This window comes from Zalophus californianus, chromosome 17 (assembly GCF_009762305.2).
Source record: "Zalophus californianus isolate mZalCal1 chromosome 17, mZalCal1.pri.v2, whole genome shotgun sequence".
Classification (NCBI taxonomy): Eukaryota; Metazoa; Chordata; class Mammalia; order Carnivora; family Otariidae; genus Zalophus; species Zalophus californianus.
In genome coordinates this window covers 52,021,153-52,040,572 of record NC_045611.1, presented here as the reverse complement: position 1 = coordinate 52,040,572, position 19,420 = coordinate 52,021,153, and the positions used below count along the sequence as shown (strand labels likewise).

The window sequence follows — 19,420 nt, the reverse complement described above, 5'->3', positions numbered from 1 at the left end:
AGTCTTTAAAAAAAAGAAAAGAAACACTTTAAAAATAAATAAAATTTACCCCCCAAAAGGGAGAAATGGTGGTCTCTTCCCTGACAACAAAAACTCCAATATCTGCCGCAGACATTAGCTGATTTAAATAAGAGGTGTGGAGAACTGGTCTCACATTCTCACTGATTTTGTTTGTAGCATCCTAAATAATCGTGGTTATGGACTGGGAACAATGGTGTGATGGAAAATGATTAACTCAAAAAAAAAAAGAAAAGAAAGGAAGAGAAAGAATATTCACTGGGCTCTCGAATGGAATGTGTGTAGCCCCAACATTTCAGAGATTTGGAATACAGGCTCAGAAAGCAAAAGGAACTTTCCAGGGCCACTCAGCTGGCTGCCCGGAGTGAACCTGTGCTCTGCCACTTCTGCCTCAGTTTCCCCAGCTGTCAAGCCAGGGACACGATTCCCACCACATGAAGCTGTGTGAGACCCCTCCCAGCCTTGTGCCGGCCCTGTTGCTTATGTGGGACTAACAGGTGACCTCCCTATCTGCAGAGAGGCCAGAGGCCGCATTAAGATCCATACATTTTAGCAAAATAGCAGAACTCAAGAAACAAAAGCCTATGTGGCAGGTGGGAGAAATGCAGCTTCTCTGGGCTCTGTGCTTTTATCAAAGTTTCTCCAGTTCCATTTTCTCATCTCTATTTGGAAAAGGCAGATGTGTTTCTAACCAGGAGCCAGTCCCCCAGTGTTTGCAAATGGGCGGTAAGTGAGGTAACTCTGGGATGATCTTAGCTCAGACCGATGCTGAAGGGTGAGGTTGGTCCCCTCCCTTCCCCACGGCCAGCTGTGGTGATGTCTGTTTCAGAACTGGGGTTAAGATCTGTCCTTCACGTGGGGCACCTGGGTGGCTCAGCCGTTATGCCTCTGACTCTTGATTTCGGCTCAGGTCAGGATCTCAGGGTTGTGAGATCGATCCCTGCATGGGGCTCCGCACTCAGTGCAGCATCTGCTTGAGATTCTCTCTCTCCCTCTGCTCGTCCCCCCACTCGTGTGTGCACTCTCTCTCTCTAAAATAAGTAAATAAATAAAATCTTTTAAAAAAACAGTAATTAAGGGAGTAAATGGCACGAAATGGATATGGAAGGATCAAGCAAGCTACAGGGCAGGGGTTCCCAAACTTCAGCGAGCATTGGGGCACCTGGAGGGCTGGTTGCTATGCAGGTCCTGTCCCCAAAGTTCTAGCAGGTCTGGTGCGGGGACAAAGGATTTGCATTTCTGACTCGTGTGCAGGTGAGGGGGTTGGAGCTAGTGCAGGGAGCCCACTCTCAGCATGCTGCTATAGTGCATTCCCAGGTGGATGTTCCTGATTCTTCTATGCACCCCGCGAGTTAGGGCACGGAGAACCTGCCGTGGAGTCAGTCCTGGTGCCCTGTGCAGTGAGAGAGCAGCTCTCGTGGGAGGGGCAGAAGCAGAGCCTATAAACCAGAGGCAACGTCTGCTCCGGGGGCAGGCCGTCTGCAGGTAACTGGAGGTGATGAGAAGTCTAGTGAGCTGGCTGTCCTTGGCTGTCTGTGTGAGTGAGCTGAAAGCAGGTGGGTGAAGGAGGGGAGCTGGGGTCACGGCAGGAAGGGGAGACCTGGGGATGCAGCGGTTGTGGGTGAGCAGGGCAGGAAACAGATTCCCCCAACTGTCTCTGGGGTCTTTGACATACAGCATAACAGCTGGTGCAAAATAGAGGGTGTGGAGGCTCCGCTTATATCAAGTGTCTGAAATTGTCAGATTCCCAGAAACACAGGGCAGAGGGGCGAACGCCAAGGCTGGGGAGAAGGGAGCCGGGGGCTTGCTGTTTAGTAGGTGCAAGATGAGGGCGGTCTGCCTGCAGTCGGCAGGACTGTAATGTGGACTTGAACATGTGTTAAGAAGGTAGATCTAATGCAGAATGTTCCTACCACAATTAAAAAAAAAACAGAAGAGAAAGAGGACATTTATTATATGCTATTTTGGAAAGTTCTCTTTCACGATTTCCCTTTTGTAACTTGGTTGCCGTTTGAACCGTATAAATTGCCTCCCCAGGAAACAAATTCAGTAGACAGGAAGTGATCTTTATCTCACGTCGCTGGGGTAAGGATTAAAGCAGAAACGGTAGGCAAAACCCCTGGAACAGTCCTGCCCTGCATGCACGCACGAGCGGTCCGCGTTAGTTTCCCCGCTCTCCGGAGCCAGGGAGACCGCGCATGCGCCGGGTACCAAGGGCAGTCCACGTCGAGGGTGCTGGAACCGGCTCCGTGGTTTGGGCTCCAGGTGGGAGGTTTGGGGGCCTGGGTCAGAGAAGCCGGAGTTGATTCCATTGAGTGCTCCCAGGGAGCAGGGGTGATTCTGTGCCTGGGTGTCCACAAACCCTCTCTGAGGGGAAGGCAGACCAGAAGGAGGAGGAAGGTAGTCAGTCGGTCAAGAAGCAACCGCCACCCATTTCAGCCCAGGGACGGGTGTGGTTGGTAATCTGTGGCACAGGGAGCAGTAGAGGCCAGGCTTTTGGATGTCGGGCAGCTTTGTTTTTCCCTTTCTCAAAACCCAGTGGGCGCACTGTAGGTCCTCAGTCAGTATCCATGCTGGTGTTTCTCCAGCATCATTAGCTGGAGGAGGACCTGGAGGACCAGGTGGGAGGGGTCAAAACCATTTCTCAAATGGTAAAAATAGTCATATTTGGCCGGAGGCGTGATGTGCTAATGACCTAAAGCACGGGGACAGAAGATCTGTAAGGATTTGGTCGTATTCTGCCATATCAATAGATGGGAATGGCCAAGGACCATTTCTGGGGGCACCAGGGTCTGAAAGAAATAGCCAGTACCCTGGAACCAGACCAAGGTGGACATGAACCCGGGCTGCACCCATTTTTGACTGTGGACAATGTTTGGGTGAAAGTCTCTCTCTGCTCTTTCACCTGTAAAATGAGAAGGCTGTGGGGATTACAGACAGCAGAGATGAGAGGTGGGCGAACATTAGCCGTTGTGTTGGCAAAGCCAAGAGCACTGTGACAGACAAAGCAGAAAACTCACCCAGTGGCAGCTGGAGTTTGTAATGAAATGTCAGCACCTGTGGTTTTATGCTAAAAGTATCCTAACTCACCACCAGGACACAGAGGGGGCTCAGCTTTGTGGCAGCTCCTAGAAGGGTTTCAGGGACAGAAAGAGCACCCCCCAGAGGCAGGATCATTTTAGAGGCTCAGTTTCTGGAGCGTGAGTACCTGAACTGTTTAGTTTTGTGGCTTTGAAAGTGATTTCCCTCTGTACACCTCCATTTGTGTATCTACAAAATAGAGGTCATTATTAATACGTAACTGATAAATATATAATAATCCCAATCTTACAGGGGCAAGCATCAGTGTCAATGAGATAATTGGCATAAGGTGCTAAATACAAAGGCGGGCACCTAAAAAACCACCCCAATGACCATTTATTTAACCATGCCTTCAAAATTGTTGACATGTTTTTAGCTTCTTTCTGAAGAGCAGGGCTGCAATCCCCTAACATGGATGCCAGACACACCACACAGTAGCTCCTGAGTTAGAGTCTCATTTGAACCTACAAATTAGCATTGTTGTATCAGAGACAAAGTGAGACTCATGGATTAAGTCACTTGCGCAGGGAAGTGACAATTCCAAGATAGTATCAATATCATGTTCAGAACACAGCCTCTGAAGCCAGACTTCTTGACTTTGGACCTGGTTCCCACCAGTTGCTGGTCACCTGACTCTCTCTGTTCCTGTTTTCTCAACTGTAAACTTTTGGGGGAATGGGGAGAAAGAGAGAGCTCTAAATTAGAACCTCTCCTAAGGCTGTTTTGAAGGTCAGCTGAGGAGAGTAGCTGGAACATAGCAACAGCGCATTAGACATTGTCAATGTTATTGGGTAACAAGCCTTCATATTTCCCTTCTAGTCTTTAGCAAGGCCTAACCTGGCTTTTATGGTCTAACCTTACTCCCTAGAACAGGCTCAGGGATGATACAAGAGCAAAATTTTCCAAGAAGTGAAAACACAACAGAACAAAATCACCACTGAGGCTACACTGAACAAACAGGTTGTTTTCCTGAAACGTTGATGTGGGCAAAAGCTACAACGTTCCCTCCAATCTTCAGACTTGTGGAATTTCAACCAATGGGTAGAAGTTGGGTGACACTAGATTTACTCGAACTTACTCCGAGAAAGACCTTGAGTCTTTAACACCTGAGTTAAGTTAATGGGCCTTTCTTGGGTAGATATGAGACAGCCCGCCCCCATGGGAAGTGACCACAAGTCATCCAGAATGTGATAGCATGGGTTTTTCTGCAACACGAAGGCAGTTGGCTACATGTACTTCAAGGTATTTTAATAGTCATTAGTCAGGCACCTGGGTGGCCCAGTGGGCTAAGTGACTGCCTTTGGCTCAGGTCATGATCCTGGAGTCCCAGGATTGAGTCCTGCATTAGGCTCCCCGCTCAGCAGGGAGTCTGCTTCTCCCTCTGACCCTCCCCACTCTCTTACTCTCTCTCAAATAAATAATAATAATATAAAAAATAAAATCCTTTATAGTCATTAGTCTAGGAATGGAGTATTTTAGGAGGTGGTCTAAATTTTACCCATTTTTTTTCTCTTTCAGAATTGATTACCCATTTACACCCTCCGGTCCTAGGTAAGGAGACATCTCTCTATTCGTTAGCATCTCAAATGTTAGCCACACCGATATCATGTTCTTGAAACTCCTTGCACTTTCCACCATTTTGCTTTCTTTTGCTATTCTTCTGGCACTAAAGGCCTTCCCTAGTCATGACAGCCAACTCACATATTGATAAAATTCACCCATTTCAAGTGTACCATTCAATGATTTTTAGTAAATTTACAGAAGAGTATAAACATCACCACAATCCAGTTCTAGAACATGTTCGTCACCCCAAGAAGAGCCCTTGTATCCATTTGCCATCACCCCCCCATCCCCATCCTCAGGCACAAGCACCATGAGTCTCCTTTCCATCTCTATAGATTGGTCTTTTCTGGACATTTCATATAAATGGAATCCTACATGTGATCTTTTGTATCTGCTTTTTAAGTTAGAAAGTTAATCATGGAACTCTTACGTGCTCACCATAGATAACGTTGCCTCAGTGTCTCAGTTCTTGGAAGAAGTGGACCATTTCCACGTGTGGATGACTGGTTTTAACCTACGCACTCATGAAATCGGGGGTTTCGAGAGAAATGGAGATGTGGGAACACTTTGTCGGGTAGTCAAGCCAGTGAAAGGGAAACTTGAGTCCCAAAATGTTGGTTGGTTTCTTAACTGCTTCAATTACCAATCACTTGTTTAGGGGTTGAACCAACGTAGCCTGGAGTATGTACTGGAAAATGTGGCCCTTCAGCCCTCTTGGCTTTGGAGTCAGAAGAAAGCTATTTTCAGGGTAGTCGGCAGACAGCAGGGTGTCTATGCGTAGGGATCACATGCTGAGGACCAAAGCTGACCTTAGCAAGAGCCTCATGACAGTTCCCTGGACTGATGTGAGGATATCATTAAATGCATTAGTACTCGTAAACTATGTGTAATATGTCTGGCAGAGAGTAAGCTATATTATATAAATACATAATAATAACTAATTAATAATAAACATAACAATAACTAATGCTATACACATTGTTAAATAATTTAAAATATTAAATAATAAACATCAAAATAACAAATAACATGGTTAAATAACATAATAAGGTTGGAAACATAATTGTTAATAAATATTATTAAATAATAAATATAAATAACACATATCAATAAATAATAATTGTTAAATGATAACAATACATTAATCTTATGTCAAAATTACTTCAGGCTTATGAAGGGCCAACCAATATTCATTCATTAAGTCTCTATTGTGTGCCAGTCCCTATCGCTTGATATCATGGGTCTAGCTTTGAACAAGATACATGGGGTCACTTCTGACAAATGAGAAAGACCCTGAACAAGTCATTATGCATTAAATAATTATAAGGAGGGTGCCTGGGTGGCTCAGTTGGTTGGGCGACTGCCTTCGGCTCAGGTCATGATCCTGGGGTCCCGGGATCGAGTCCCGCATCGGGCTCCCTGCTCAGCAGGGAGTCTGCTTCTCCCTCTGACCTTCCTCCATCTCATGCTCTCTCTCTACCATTCTCTCTCTCAATAAATAAATAAAAATCTTTAAAAAAAATAAAAAATAATAATAATTATAAGGAATGGGAACCTGTACGAAAGTGCAATACAAGTGGATCTAGCATAGTTTGGATGTTCCAGAAAGTTCCATAGAGATTCACATCTAGGCTGAACCTAAGAGGGTAAAGAGGCAAAGGGTGTGTAGTGTTCCTGCCAAGCAGAGAAAATCATGTCAAAATCCCCAAGGCAAGAAAGATGGTGGCACACGCAGGACACCTAACAAAGTGTGAGCAGAGAAAACACAGGAAGGGTGATCCAAGGTGAGGCCTGAAGTCTAAGATCAAGCAGAATATCATAAGCCATTTCAATGCTACTTCTGATCCTAAGAGCAGGGGGGTATTAATAGGTTGGCGTCAGGGGCAGGCTGGTCTTTGAGAATGAACATTCTCCCTGCAGTGTGGAGAACTGATGGGACAGACAGGTTGGAGGCATCCAGAAATAAGTTATTGTCATAGTCAAGGCAAGGTGCGATGCTAGGTAGTGATAAAAGTGCAGAGATAGGTGGATAGCTTTGAGAGATACTCAGGAGCCAACTCTGGCAAGCTACCAGATTACTTTTCTAGGAGAGAGGGAGAAATGAGACTAGGAGAAAGACTCAAGAATTTTGGCTCAGGAGGTGATGTGTGGGCCCTCTGGTCACGTGTATTTTGTGCCACACACAGGGAAGACAATTAGCGAGACCAACCACATTTGGACGCGGGGCAGTGGGTGGGCAAGCATGGTGCAGATAATTGGGGCAGGTGTTAGAAAGTCAATTCCCTTTGCAAGCTTGCCCCACACCCAGCGTGTTTCCTCTTTTCCAGAGTTTGTTAACAGTACCTGCGTCTTTCCATTTCTGTATGGTGACACCATCTACTACAACTGCATCTCCATCCACAGCGATTATGATTGGTGTTCACTCGACAAGAAATTCCAAGGCAGATGGCGATACTGTACCGGGCAAGGTGAGCATCACTATGAGGGGCTGTCTTGGATGCCAAGGATCCGAGAAGCGACTGATAGTAGCTGGCTAAGTGACTTTGGTGTTGGATATACCTAAGTCCGAATCCTGATTGTTCTCCATGTGTTGACCACTTTGAAAAGAGTTGGGTGTGGTAGACAAAGCATGTGTGGTGAGTTTAGTGATGGTTGATCCTAAAACGTGCCATGTTCCTATTTCCCCTTCTGCTCCTTCCTTTCTCTGCAGATCCCCCCAAGTGTACCTTCCCCTTCTTCTACGGAAGAAAACTCTTTCACAAATGCACCAAGGAGGGCTATGTTTTGAATCGGAGTTGGTGCTCACTGACAAAAAATTATAACCAAGATGGAAAATGGAAGCAATGCTCTCCTCATGAGTAAGTTGGCTGGGGAAGAAGGGTGGGTGTGTGTGTGTGTGTGTGTGTGTGTGTGTGTGTGTGTGTGTGTGTTGCGGGGGTCTCTTAAAGTGGGGAACCTTCTAGGTTAATGGAAAGGGAAGCTTGGGGTCTACATTACCCAGTGATGGATTAGATTGGGGGTCAGCAAATGTTTCCTGAAAAGGGCCCATTCATAAGTATTTTAGGCACATAGGTCTTATGGTCTCTCACACACTCAACTCTGCCCAGTAGCACAAAAGTAGCCACAGGCAATAAAAAACAAATGAACATGGCTGTATTCCAATAAAACTTAACTTATAGACCCTGAAGTTTGAATCTCATATAATTTTCAGGTGTCACAAAGTATCAATCACCTTTTGACTTTTATTTTCAGTTAGCCACTTAAAAATAAGAAAACCAATAGCTCAAGGGTCATAAAAACAGATGGCAGGTTGGATTTGGCCTCTGAGCTCTATCTTGCTGGCCCTTGGGTTGAATGATCTGTCCTTGACCCCATGAGGATGAAGAAATGAGGTCAGTTTCCACTGAAAAGAAGATGCGGGAAGAAGAGCCTGGTCAACAGACCATGGAGAGCTCACTCATCTCCGTGCTCTTGAATTACAGTGAGGATTTTATTGAGTGTACAATAGTGTCTCAGTCAGCCTTCATGATGACCTTGGGGAATGATTACAGGTGTCATTATGCCCACAGAGAAATGAGGAAACAAGGCGCAAAGGGATAGGTTATACCCAAACTCAGTGTTAAATCCCATCATCTTTATGAGGTTTTGTGCAGAGAGCACTTACTAACTGGTCCCATTAAATGAGCCCCTATGATAGGCTCAGTTATTAGATTTCCACTCATTACCTCTTTCCCCACCAAAATCGCCTTTTTATGGATGTGGAAACAGACATCGAGAATATGCCCATCGAGATCATGACCTGAGCTGAAGGCAGATGCTTAACTGACTGAGCCACCCAGGCACCCCTGACTTTTATTTTTTTAAATACTGATTTTGATTTACACAAGTGACTCATGAACAGATGCTCACTTAAACATTGAGGCAGCACGTGAATATGGGGAGTAAAACATCACCCCTCTCTGTCCCGCTCATATTGCCTCTTTGCTTCCTACTCTCTTCCATGGCGGGAAATCCAACCAGCTGCTCAGGATGTGTTCTTCCGGGTTTATTCCATGCATTTACACAAAGATAACAATTTTAAGGTCCTTTAAAACATGAATGAATAATACTATCCCTTTTGTTCTGTGACTTGATCTTCATTTAAATATACACATTATGGCGATTTTTCCACCTGAATTCATAAACCTACCTCACTTTTCTTCATGCTTTCACCAAATTCAAAATACAGATATACTATTCTATGAAAGTATAACCTGCTTGTCTTTATTGGGTACTTTCTACATTGATGTTTAAGTGAGTGTGTGAGGGTTGGCTTTTTACAATTTATTATTAGAATAACTGAGTGGAATCACTGCGTCAAAGGGTATGTGCATCTCAAGTGTGGGTGTGACATTTTAGGTTATTCCAAATTATCCTCGTCAGCATTATTGGCCTGCCTATTTATAACTTTCTAAACACTGAAAATTACCAATTTAGTAAATTTGTTCAAATAAGAGACTATGTAACTTGTGTTAAATAACCAATAAATTAAAATGATCGATAGTGGTGTATTAAATTTGAGAGTGAGAGAGAAAGCCTTAAACCTTCCTATGGCCACTGATCAATGCACCTGTCGTTCTCCTGCTCTACTTACTCATGCTAGTTAGTTCTGAGGGGTAGACCAGATCTCCCGTTGGAGAGGCAACTGATCATCCTGTCTTGGAGGGTGACAGACTGTGATACTATCCTAATCTCTGTTTTTCTTCCACAGTCTTTAAATAAGTCTTGGTGTCCTTGAAGAGACAGAATTTGTAGGATTCATCAGCCACCTCTCAGAATATATCGTTTCCCTGATTATTGTGACAATAAAGATTTAGCGTCTCTTCCCTGTGGATGACTCCTTTCGTTGAAAAAAGGCACGGCCAATGCTTAATGGTAATCATTGCAAGGCTGACCGCGCTAGGGCGGGGAACCAGTAGGACATTTGTGGGGAGGAGCTTGCATTCAAATCAAGATCCTGGTGAATTGCTAACTGTATAAACTTTGGTGAGTTAAGTAAGTTCTCAGAGACTCAAGCTTTCCCTCATGCAATTTTTAAATGAAAGTATAATACACACTTTTAATTTTTTTGAGGTAAAATGTATGACATAGAATTACCCATTGTAATGTGAACAATTCATTGGCATTTTGTATAGTTGTGATGCTGCGCAACCACCACCTCTATCTAGATCCAAAACATGTTCATCACCGTGGAAGAAAACCCCATACCCATTAAGCAGACAGTTCCCCCTCGCCCCTCCTCCAGCCCCTGGCCACCACTCATCTTCTGTCTGTTGCTATGGATTGGCCCATTCCAGATGTTTCATATAAGTGGAATCCTACAATACATGACCTTTTGTGTCTGGCTTCCTTCACTGAGAGTAATTTTTTTGTTTTTGAAGTGAACATAACCTCAAGATTTTATTGTCTTCATAATATAACAAAATATGAAGCTTAGAACTGGATCACTTGGCCCTTTCTCTTCTTAGCTCCTCCCAGTTCAAAATGCTTGCATCTCTTAATAGCCAGCATTCTCTTAAATCTGCAATTGGGCTCAACACGTTCAAGCCTCAACACAATCTTCTTTGTAGATTTAGCCTTTTTCCGGAAAATCGGCTTAGTCTGTCCACCATAGTCACTCTGCTTCCATAACGTCATAACGCCACTTTCCCTGGCATAAAGAGAATCTTTGCCTTTCTTCTATTGTGTCACTTTGTGGGGTAGGTGCTTGCCACACTTCTTGCAGAAAAATCCGGCGGGTTTAGGAACATTCACCATGTTTGCGAGAGAGCTACCGGCACAGAAAGCTAGAATGATGTTTTTGAGGTTCATCCACTTTGTAGCACATGTATCAATACTTCATTTCTTTTTTATGGCCAAGTACTAGTCCATTCCATGGATATACCACACTTCACTTAGCCATTAATATGTATATTTTATAAAGACATAGGTGATGTATGTAGAGACGAATTTTCACAAACTAAAAAGTCCATATAACTGACAACCAGACTAAGAAACAGATCATTTCTGGGGCGCCTGGGTGCCTCAGCTGGTTAAGCGTCTGCCTTGGGCTCAGGTCATGATCCTGGGGTCCTGGAATCGAGTCCCGCATTGGGGTCCTTGCTCAGCGCGGAGCCTGCTTCTCCTCCCTCTGCTGCTCCCCCTGCTTGTGCTCTCTCTCTCTCTCTTTCTGACAAATAAAATATTTTTTAAAATAATAAAAATAAATAAAACCACACGGAGACACTGGGTGAGTTCTATAACGAAACACCCAAGACAGGGTGGCTTATAAACAACAGAACAACAGAAGTTTATTTCTCACAGTGCAGGAGGCTGGAGGTCTGAGATCAAGGCACCAGCATGATCCGGTGAGGGCCCTCTTTTGGGGGAGGGGAGAGGGGTAGACTTCTGCTTGTCTCTGAACAGGGCAGAAGAGGGGGAGCTAGCTCTCCGGGTCCTCTCTTATAAGAGCCCACTCCTAATCAATCCATCCACCCCTCTGACTTAATCACCTCCCAAAGGCCACCCACCTCCTAATACCATCACTGTGGGCATTAGGTTTTCTAGATAAGAATTTGAAAGGGGCACAAACTTCAAGCCATAACACCAGCCAGCAGAAATGCAAAATGGAAAACAAGCAGCCTCTTACCAAGTTGCCTGCTCGCCGTCAGATCAGTGTCATATTCTGTGTCTGGCTCCCTTGACCATCATCACATTCCTGAGATTCGAGCTCACCTAACAGTTATTTCACTGGGCGAATACACCGAAACTTATTTTATCCGTTTTATTCCTGACGGGCATTTGAGAAGTTGCTAGCTTGGGTTTATAATCCTTAATGCACCTTCGACTGTATCTTTCTGTACGTGTCTTGGTGTACCCCATTTCTGACGGGTATACACCAAGGACTGGGAGCATCTCTCCCATCCAGCCCAAGGTCCAGGCTCAGAAGAGCGGTGTGTGGGTGACCCCTGGTGGCCTCAGGCTGTTACAACAGGTATGTGCACACCCCGTTTCTCTGTCCCCCCAGGGTGGCCCTGAATGAACCCCATCTTTGATCTGACCTGTGTCTCTAGGCACGTTGTTTACTGTAACAACAATATTAAAGGTACACTAGTTTAGAGGTATTTCCTATTAGGCACTTATTTAGAGGAATTTCAAGTAAAGAGTAAAAAAAATGGTGTTTTTTTTTTTTTTACAAGCAAAGTCACTAGTGGATACTGTGTTCGTTTACTATAAAAAACAACTACCTTTAAAAACCTGTATTTTTGTGGCACTTGATTTTTTTTAGATGGATTTTAGCAAAAGGGATAATCAGATACAGCAATTCTGAATTTTCTTTTAGTAAAGTGAAGTCTGGTATGGTCTTAATAATGACAGCAATATTCAACTCCCTGAGTCCATCTACTCCTCAACAGAGATTTGGATTTTTTTTGAGAGAGAAAGGGAGAGAGAGAGCATGAGCCGGGGAGAGAGGCAGAAGAGGGAGAAGCAGATCCCTGCTGAGCAGGAAGCCTGACTCCGGGCTCCATCCCAGGACCCTGGGATCATGACCTGAGCGGAAGGAAGATGCTTAACCATCTGAGCCACCCAGGCGCCCTCCTCAGCAGAGATTTGACTGAGAACAGATCTCAAGCTTTGCACAGTAGACTCCCGGTGCCCGGGTCCTACCCTAGAGACATTGCTTAATTGGCCGGGACTATGGGAGTATTAAAACCCCCAGTGGGTGGCAAAGTTTGAGACACATGATTTAGAACAGTGGTTCTCAAATGGTAGTACCCAGCCCAGCAGCGTGAGCATCACGTGGGAACTGAGAAATACAGAGTCTCAGGCCCCACCTGCATGTACTGGAGCCAAACCAGGGATCTGGACTGAAAGGGGGTGTCTAACTGGAGCAGCCTCCCTGAGATGAGTGCCCTGCAGGGACCTGAGAGACTCTGGCAGACCTGGAGCTGGAGGGAGCTAGGTTCCTCGGCAGGTTGGCTAGAGGGCTCCCGTGAGCAGGTGCCAGATTAATCCAGGTGAGGTACCGAATGTCCCACCTTCCCTCTGGCCAGCTGGAGGAGCCAGCACCCCTGGGTCTCCGGCGGATGATTGTGTCCAACTCATACAGTGCTCCATCATCTGCACCAGAGGAGACTCAGAGACTCAGTTTGTTGCTCCTAGGAGATGGGTTACCTCTTCTATTTTCTCCAAGAAGTTGAGACTAGAAACTGTGATCATTCCTCCAGCCACCTGGACAGTGGCTATGTTCTTTGCATCCTTGCCACACTTTCTTCCTCCAGGATATGGAACATCTTGTGTCCCTGGGGCCAAATCTATCCCATGCCATTCCCTGGATATCTCAAAATGGGTTTCCTCTGCGCCTGCTGATTCAGAGAGCCCGTCTGTCCCTTCTGGCAAATGGTCCCTCACTTCCAGGCCCACCAGGGTTTCTGCTTGACTTCCTTCTCCCCTCTCCCCACTCCCCACCAGGTAAACACACTTCTCCCCACACCACCTCCGTCTCCAACCCAGAGCACCCAGAGGAGAATTGAGCTTCTTGAACTCAGCCCATTTGTGGAAGCTGCAAACAATGGATTCTTCATATATCGGGATTTCTTATCCTCCATACCCTGCGGCTGAGTCTGAAAGCTTCACCTTCGCCAGAGTAAAACGCAGTAGATTCTTACCTCTACCACTGATGCCGTGGATGCCAATGGACCTAAAAGGATCACCGTGAAAACCACCAAAGAGGGAGCACTCTGGATCATAAGGATCCCCATGGGTCCCACCAGATCAACAGTATCGACGGGCCACATGATTGAATGATCCACAGCGCCATCATTTTTAAATTTTATTTATTTATTTATTTATTTATTTATTTATTTATTTATTTTGCTACAAGTTGGAAAACAGAGAAATCCTTCTCGGGGGCTACCTTGAGGGATAGATATAGGGAAGTCCCAAGACCTGCCTTTTTGAGAAGTTACCATCCCCACCCCCTTCCTGAGCTGAGTGGAGGGCCCAGATGCTTCCCTTGGGGATGGTCCGGACACAGCCCAGGAAAGTTTCCTGGGGGATAACAAAAGTTCTTGGATTCAGCGGGGGGTAGGGGGGCTGGGGCTGCTTAGGTAAAAGGTCAAATGTAATTGGAAAGGTGGGAAGGGGGGAGTCTGTGCTACTTAATCCACTCACTTCCTGTGCAGCCAGTCAGGGCAAAAGCAAACTGTCTCCAATGTTACAAAATCCATCCATTTGCCATTTGGTGGTGGCTGCTGGGTGCCTGGGGGTTCCCAGGGTCACCAGCCTCCCTCCCCCTGCCCAGGGTGTGAGTCTGAATCTCATCTAACCCCCTACCCTCCATCCCCGGGAAGCCCTCAGAAATTCTACTTGTCTCAGCTCGTCTCCTGGGATAGATGCAAAATTAGATTTCTCCCAGGGACGACTGGGGTGGGGTTTCGGTGGTTTGTGTGTACATCCTTACCAGGGTCTGTCAGATAAGGAGAGGCTTTCAGTACATCTTGGCAGTGTCTCCACATCCCCATACCACACACACACACACACACACACACACACACACACACACACACACACACACACACACACACACACACCCCCCCCCCCGGAGAGCCGATCACATGAGTGTCCCTCCCCCCAAATCTGATCTAATTCTCTCTCTGCTCTGCTGAGGCTGGCCTGGCTTAAGAGGATTGCAGCATTTGCTAAATGGGACCAGGACAGGGTCAGAGAAACAGCTGTGGGGAGACCCAGGAGACAGGAGGGCCACAGGGGGTAGCAGAAGTTGGGGAGGGGGAGACAAAGGGGCCGGGAGAAGGGGTGAGAGATTCTCCTGGAGGGGTGGTTGAGAATGTCAAAGAAAGGCACAACTCTAGCTGACTCTTCAGGAGAAAGTGTTTACAAGAGGACCATGAATTTTATTACAAAGTATCAATCCCCCAAACAAGGTCCAGGTTAAGTCATTAGAATTAAAAGCATTGAACCAGGTTCCTGGATACAAAGTAAATATATCAGCTGAATCCTAGATACAGGACAAACAGATTGGAAAAATAAAATTTTCACTTATCATCTAAAAAGTCAGGCACAAGAGATAAAATACTACAACTAAACGGACGCCTGGGTGGCTCAGTTGGTTAAGCATCTGCCTTTGGCTCAGGTCCCAGGATCCTGGGATCGAGCCCCTCGTTGGGCTCCCTGCTCAGTGGGGAGCCTGCTTCTCCCTCTGCCTGCCTCTTCCCTTGTTTGTGGGCGCTCTCTCTCTCTCTCTGACAAATAAATAAAATCTTAAAAAAAAAAATACTACATCTAAACCTCCAGAAAGATGTCTATAACACCTCTGTGCTTAAAGAAGAACATTTGGTGGAGAGTCTTTGTAAACAACGAAATGAACGATAAGTAATATCCTTAGATTGGAGCACTCCGTATGGTAAAGATGTCAATTCATCCCCAAACCATTTACGGATTTCATGCAATTTTTGATTAAGTTCCCAGTGAGGTTGCTTGAGGCCTTTAGAAAGCTCTCGGCGCATCCACGAAGCAAACAGAGGGAGGGAAGCAGAGGTTCTATGGGACACCTGGGAACCTGCAGAAATGCCCACAGGCGCCCTAAGTACCAGTGGGAACACTCACAGCAGCATGACGGGTGGTGACCACAGTGAACACGAGATGCCGCCTCAGCGGGTGGGATGAACGGGGCTGTGTTCCCGCTGCAGAGGAGTAATCCGGGGTGCAGCCCGACCCGCCACCGCTGTCCCCACCCACATGGAGGCCGCGCACGAAGATGGAGGACGCCCTAGTCCCCTCTGGCCCTGTGGGAACTACAGGACTCTGTGGGGACAGATTCCCTCATAAATCCAGTAACCTCCTGAGTTCTGAGTCACTGTCATCCGCAGGGTCATCTCCCTCTTGGGATCTGGACATCAAGGGGAAGGAGGGTTCCTCCAAGGGGTCTTGGGGCAAAAGGAGGCCTGTGAAATTGGGGGCCAGCATGGGGTCTGGAGAGAGTCCGAGGCAGGGGAGCCCTGAGGCCTGGCTGGATCCGGGGCTGGGACGGGGCCTGGGCGGCAGGGACATGCTTCCAGGAGCACTGCTCTGGGTCCCGCCGGGCAGGGACCCGCGTGGGGCTGTGCTGAACCACACTGGAGATGCCTGCGATCCCTGGGAAGGCGGGGCAAGCAGGGACCCCAGCCGGGGCCCGGGAGGGGACAGGGAAGGGGGCGGGGCAAGGACAGATGCGGGGTCTCTGCGGCCCCGGGGCACAGCAGGGGCTCCCCAACCTCGCCCTTTGGGCAGTCCCTGCAGCCTGGAGTGCTTGGCCCTGCGGTTCTTGAGCCACACCTGGAGGGAGGGACAGAGGGGCCTGGGAGGAGGCGTGAACGGGCTTGCCTCATCCCAGGGGTGGGACCGCTCCGGAGAAAAAAAGCGGGCCTCCTACCGCTATGGCCCCAGGCCCAATTCAAGGCCCCTGGGGTGCGGCAGAGGGTGCAGAGGGTAGGAGGGGCAGGGTGTGGGCACCCTGGAGCCCAGGGTGCCAGGAAGGAGCCTGCCGAAGAGGGTCTCCCACCTCACGGAGGCCCCGAGCACTGGTGCCTGGAGATCCATCAGGGCTTCAGTCCGGGCAGGATCACGTTGGCTGGTTTGGACAGCACGGGGGGTGAGGTGAACTTGGAGTCCAGCCCTGGGTCTACACACGGGGCCCCTTGCTAACTTTGTGGGGCCCTCTGGCCTCAGTCTGCTCAGCGGTAGCGGGGGAGGGCTCAGCCCCCAGGAAGTGCCACCTTCTTCGGGGATCTTGTGAAGACTGGGGACACAGGGGGCGGGGTGGGGGTCGTACCTGCACTTGATGTTCATCCAGGTCGAGTCTGGCCGCCAGGCTGAGGCGTTCCCCATAGCTCGGGTAATGGTTCATCGTGAAATGTTTCCTCAGCTCCTGCAGCTGCTCCTTGAGGTACACCGTGCGCTTCTTCCTGGGCCTTGGGAGCCTTTGGGGTGCTGGGGGGCCTGGCCGAAGGAGAAACGGGGTCAGACAAGCCAGGGACAGCCCCCAGCCCGCTCTCCCCCTTCCAGCCCGAGTCCCTGGGTGCGTCTGGGCCTCAGTGTCCACGTCCTTGAAATGGGCCTGATAACAGCTCCGGTCTTGTGATTCCAGGGCCCACAGCCATGGAAGGCAGGCACGGTGGGCGCCCCAGGCTCAGCCAGGTTGCTGCCTCAGGTGGGCTCCCACCTCGCCCGGCCCCCGGCCCCTCCCACCAACGGCCAAAGCCTCCCTCACACTTGCAGGGGACGAGCACCCACCAGGTCCTCTGCTCGGCCCACCCCAAGAATTTAAGTCCACGTAGCAGCTCCACAGAAGTCCCCACAGCACAGTGTGGGATCCCCCTCCACCCCGCACAGGGGGCCTCCCCAGCCTCGGCCACAGCGGCCGGCCCCACAACCCACCCCTGGCCCAGGCCGCTCAGGCAGGCCCGGCGCACCTGCGGGAGGGTCTGGCTCCTGCATCCTCGCCGCTGCTCGGCTGCTGCGTGTGAGGCTCGGCCCACAGGACCTGGGGCTTAAATCCCACCCACCGGCAAGCTGTGCCCACCCAGACCCAGCCTGAGGGTCCTGGGACTCTCCCTCTCTCACCCGCCCTCAGCCCCACCCCTGGAGGAGTCACAGTGAGTGAGTAATCCTTTCCCCCCTGTGGGTGGGGGCGGGGCTGGGGGCTGGGGGCTGGGACCTCAGTGGCAAGACAGCCTTGGTCGCACCCTCAGGGGGCTCTCGCCCAGGGGAACCCCACGCTGCCCACGGTGCGGGGTCCCCGTCCCAGGAAAGGGCCCCTCCAGCCAGTGCCCTGGGGTCATCCCATCCCTTCCCAGTCCTGGGAGCCCCAGCCCCCCACTTCCCCATCCAGCCTCCATCCTCTCCTGCCCGGTTGGTCCAGCAGCCTCTCCCCTTGCCCCCCAACACCACTCTTGCCTTCTGGTCCCTTCTCTAAGTGGCCCCCGAGTCCTGGACAGAGGGGTGCTCAGACATGCTGGCCCCGGTGGTGGTTTGGGGTCCGTGCTGCTGGTTTTCCTACGGGATGGAGCCCGACGGGGGTGTCGGTGGACGGCTGCCCCTTCCTCTTAGTGAATGAATGAGCGGGGGCTGCTCTGTGTGCTGGAGTCAGGGGCTCGGGGCCCAGGGAGCCAGCCTCTCAAGCTGCACAGACCCACATCTAGACATCGGACTGAGCGAGGATCCTCCCTGGCGTAGGGTCTGCTCGGGACTCGAGTGGGGGGAGAAGACGGCCTACAAGGCTCAGGTCCCGGGGAGGGCTTTTATTGTCGTCGGTGAGAGAGGAAGGGTACTTCGGATAGGGGATCAGACACAAAATGAGGCAAAGCAAAGGGATCTCGTCATTCGAGGGTTGCCCCAGTACTTCACGGTGGTATTCTACCGTAAGTGGACACCGTGCCCCTTCCTTTCTGGCAAGATTCTGCCTTAATCGGACATCTTTTTCTCCTTCTTGGGCGGGTGAGAACACACAGGTCACCAAGTCAATGGCTCTGCTGTCCACGGGGGAGCGTCTAGCAATTTCCTTGGTGTATAAAGCGTGACCAGAGGCCAATTTCTCTCTCTCTCTCTTTTTTTTTTTCTGAAAGATTTATTTATCTGAGAGAGAGGGAGAGCGAGCAGGAGAAACAGTGAGCCCCCAGGGGGGGTGGGGGGCAGGGAGACAGAGGGAGAAGGAGAAGCAGGCTCCCTCTCTCATTTTTAAAAGAAATTAAATGTACCATTTTGTAGATGAGATTGGCTCGGATTGAGAAGAAGGGTCTCACCTGGGTTGGCGGGTGGGACCGTAAGAGCGCTCCCACCCATCTTAAGGGTTAACTTGTTCAAGCTGCTTGCTGGCTGACCTAAACCCCACAGTTTGTAGCAGAACAAACTAGCCTACTTCCTTGAGATCCTGCAGGCCACTGGCTTTGAGGCACAAAGGACCAGACGTTCCAGAAGGGGAGGCCCTGGAAAACAGCCAGGGGTGTCCTCAATGATCGGTTCCTGGTGCAGGGAAGAGTCTGGATGCAGGTTGTTGGGCTGACAGACCAGCCTTTACTGGGAGACACCTGGGAGCCTTGATGACTGGCCGATTACTGGGGGAATCTGGAAGCCTTGCAAGGACAGATGGTCAGCTACTGAGCATGCAGCCCCCTCCCCATTTTCTGCACCTTCCCCTTTAAACCCTCTGGCTTCCCCCCACCCACCCCCGATGAAGAGGGTGGTCTTTGAGACATTCATCCCCAGTCACCAGCCTCCTCAATAAGGCCACCTTTCCTTTCCCACCAACACTTGTGTCTTGAGTATTGGCTTTCCGGCAGCAAACAGCCAAACCTGAGTTCGGAGCCTGTCCTCTGTCCCATAACAGTGGCATGGGGAGTCTGTCTCATGCTTTTGGAGTATAGGTTGGTTTCTGAGACAGACATGGTGCTAGCTGTCAGTGTCCCTCAGCCAAGGGCCGTCAGGAGGACGTCAGGAGTTGAGCACATGTGGGTTTATCATCTCATACCTAGGGGCATCTCGGTAAGAGGGTGTTTGAAAGAACCCATACAGGACATGGGCTTGTGTTTTATGGGGCGGGAGGTTCAAAGAAAAGTGATTTTTATGCGCAAAAGAATCAAGGTCAGGGGGACGCCTGGGTGGCTCAGTCAGTTAAGCATTTGCCTTCGGCTCAGATCATGATCCCAGGGTCCTGGGATCGAGCCCCACATCGGGCTCCCTGCCT

General features: G+C 49.1%; 1 long non-coding RNA gene and 1 pseudogene across 1 annotated transcript; one reads left to right on the top strand and one right to left on the bottom strand.

Annotated features, from left to right (window-relative positions):
* Nucleotides 1–2,232: 2,232 nt before the first annotated feature.
* LOC113935489 lies at nt 2,233–9,531 on the top strand. The gene is made up of 5 exons (XR_003524046.1): nt 2,233–2,283; nt 4,618–4,650; nt 6,990–7,130; nt 7,373–7,520; nt 9,413–9,531. It is a non-coding gene; the product is annotated as an uncharacterized LOC113935489 (long non-coding RNA).
* A 554-nt stretch (nt 9,532–10,085) lies between these two features.
* Nucleotides 10,086–10,458, bottom strand: LOC113936495 (annotated as a pseudogene).
* Between the last annotated feature and the right edge of the window lie 8,962 nt (nt 10,459–19,420).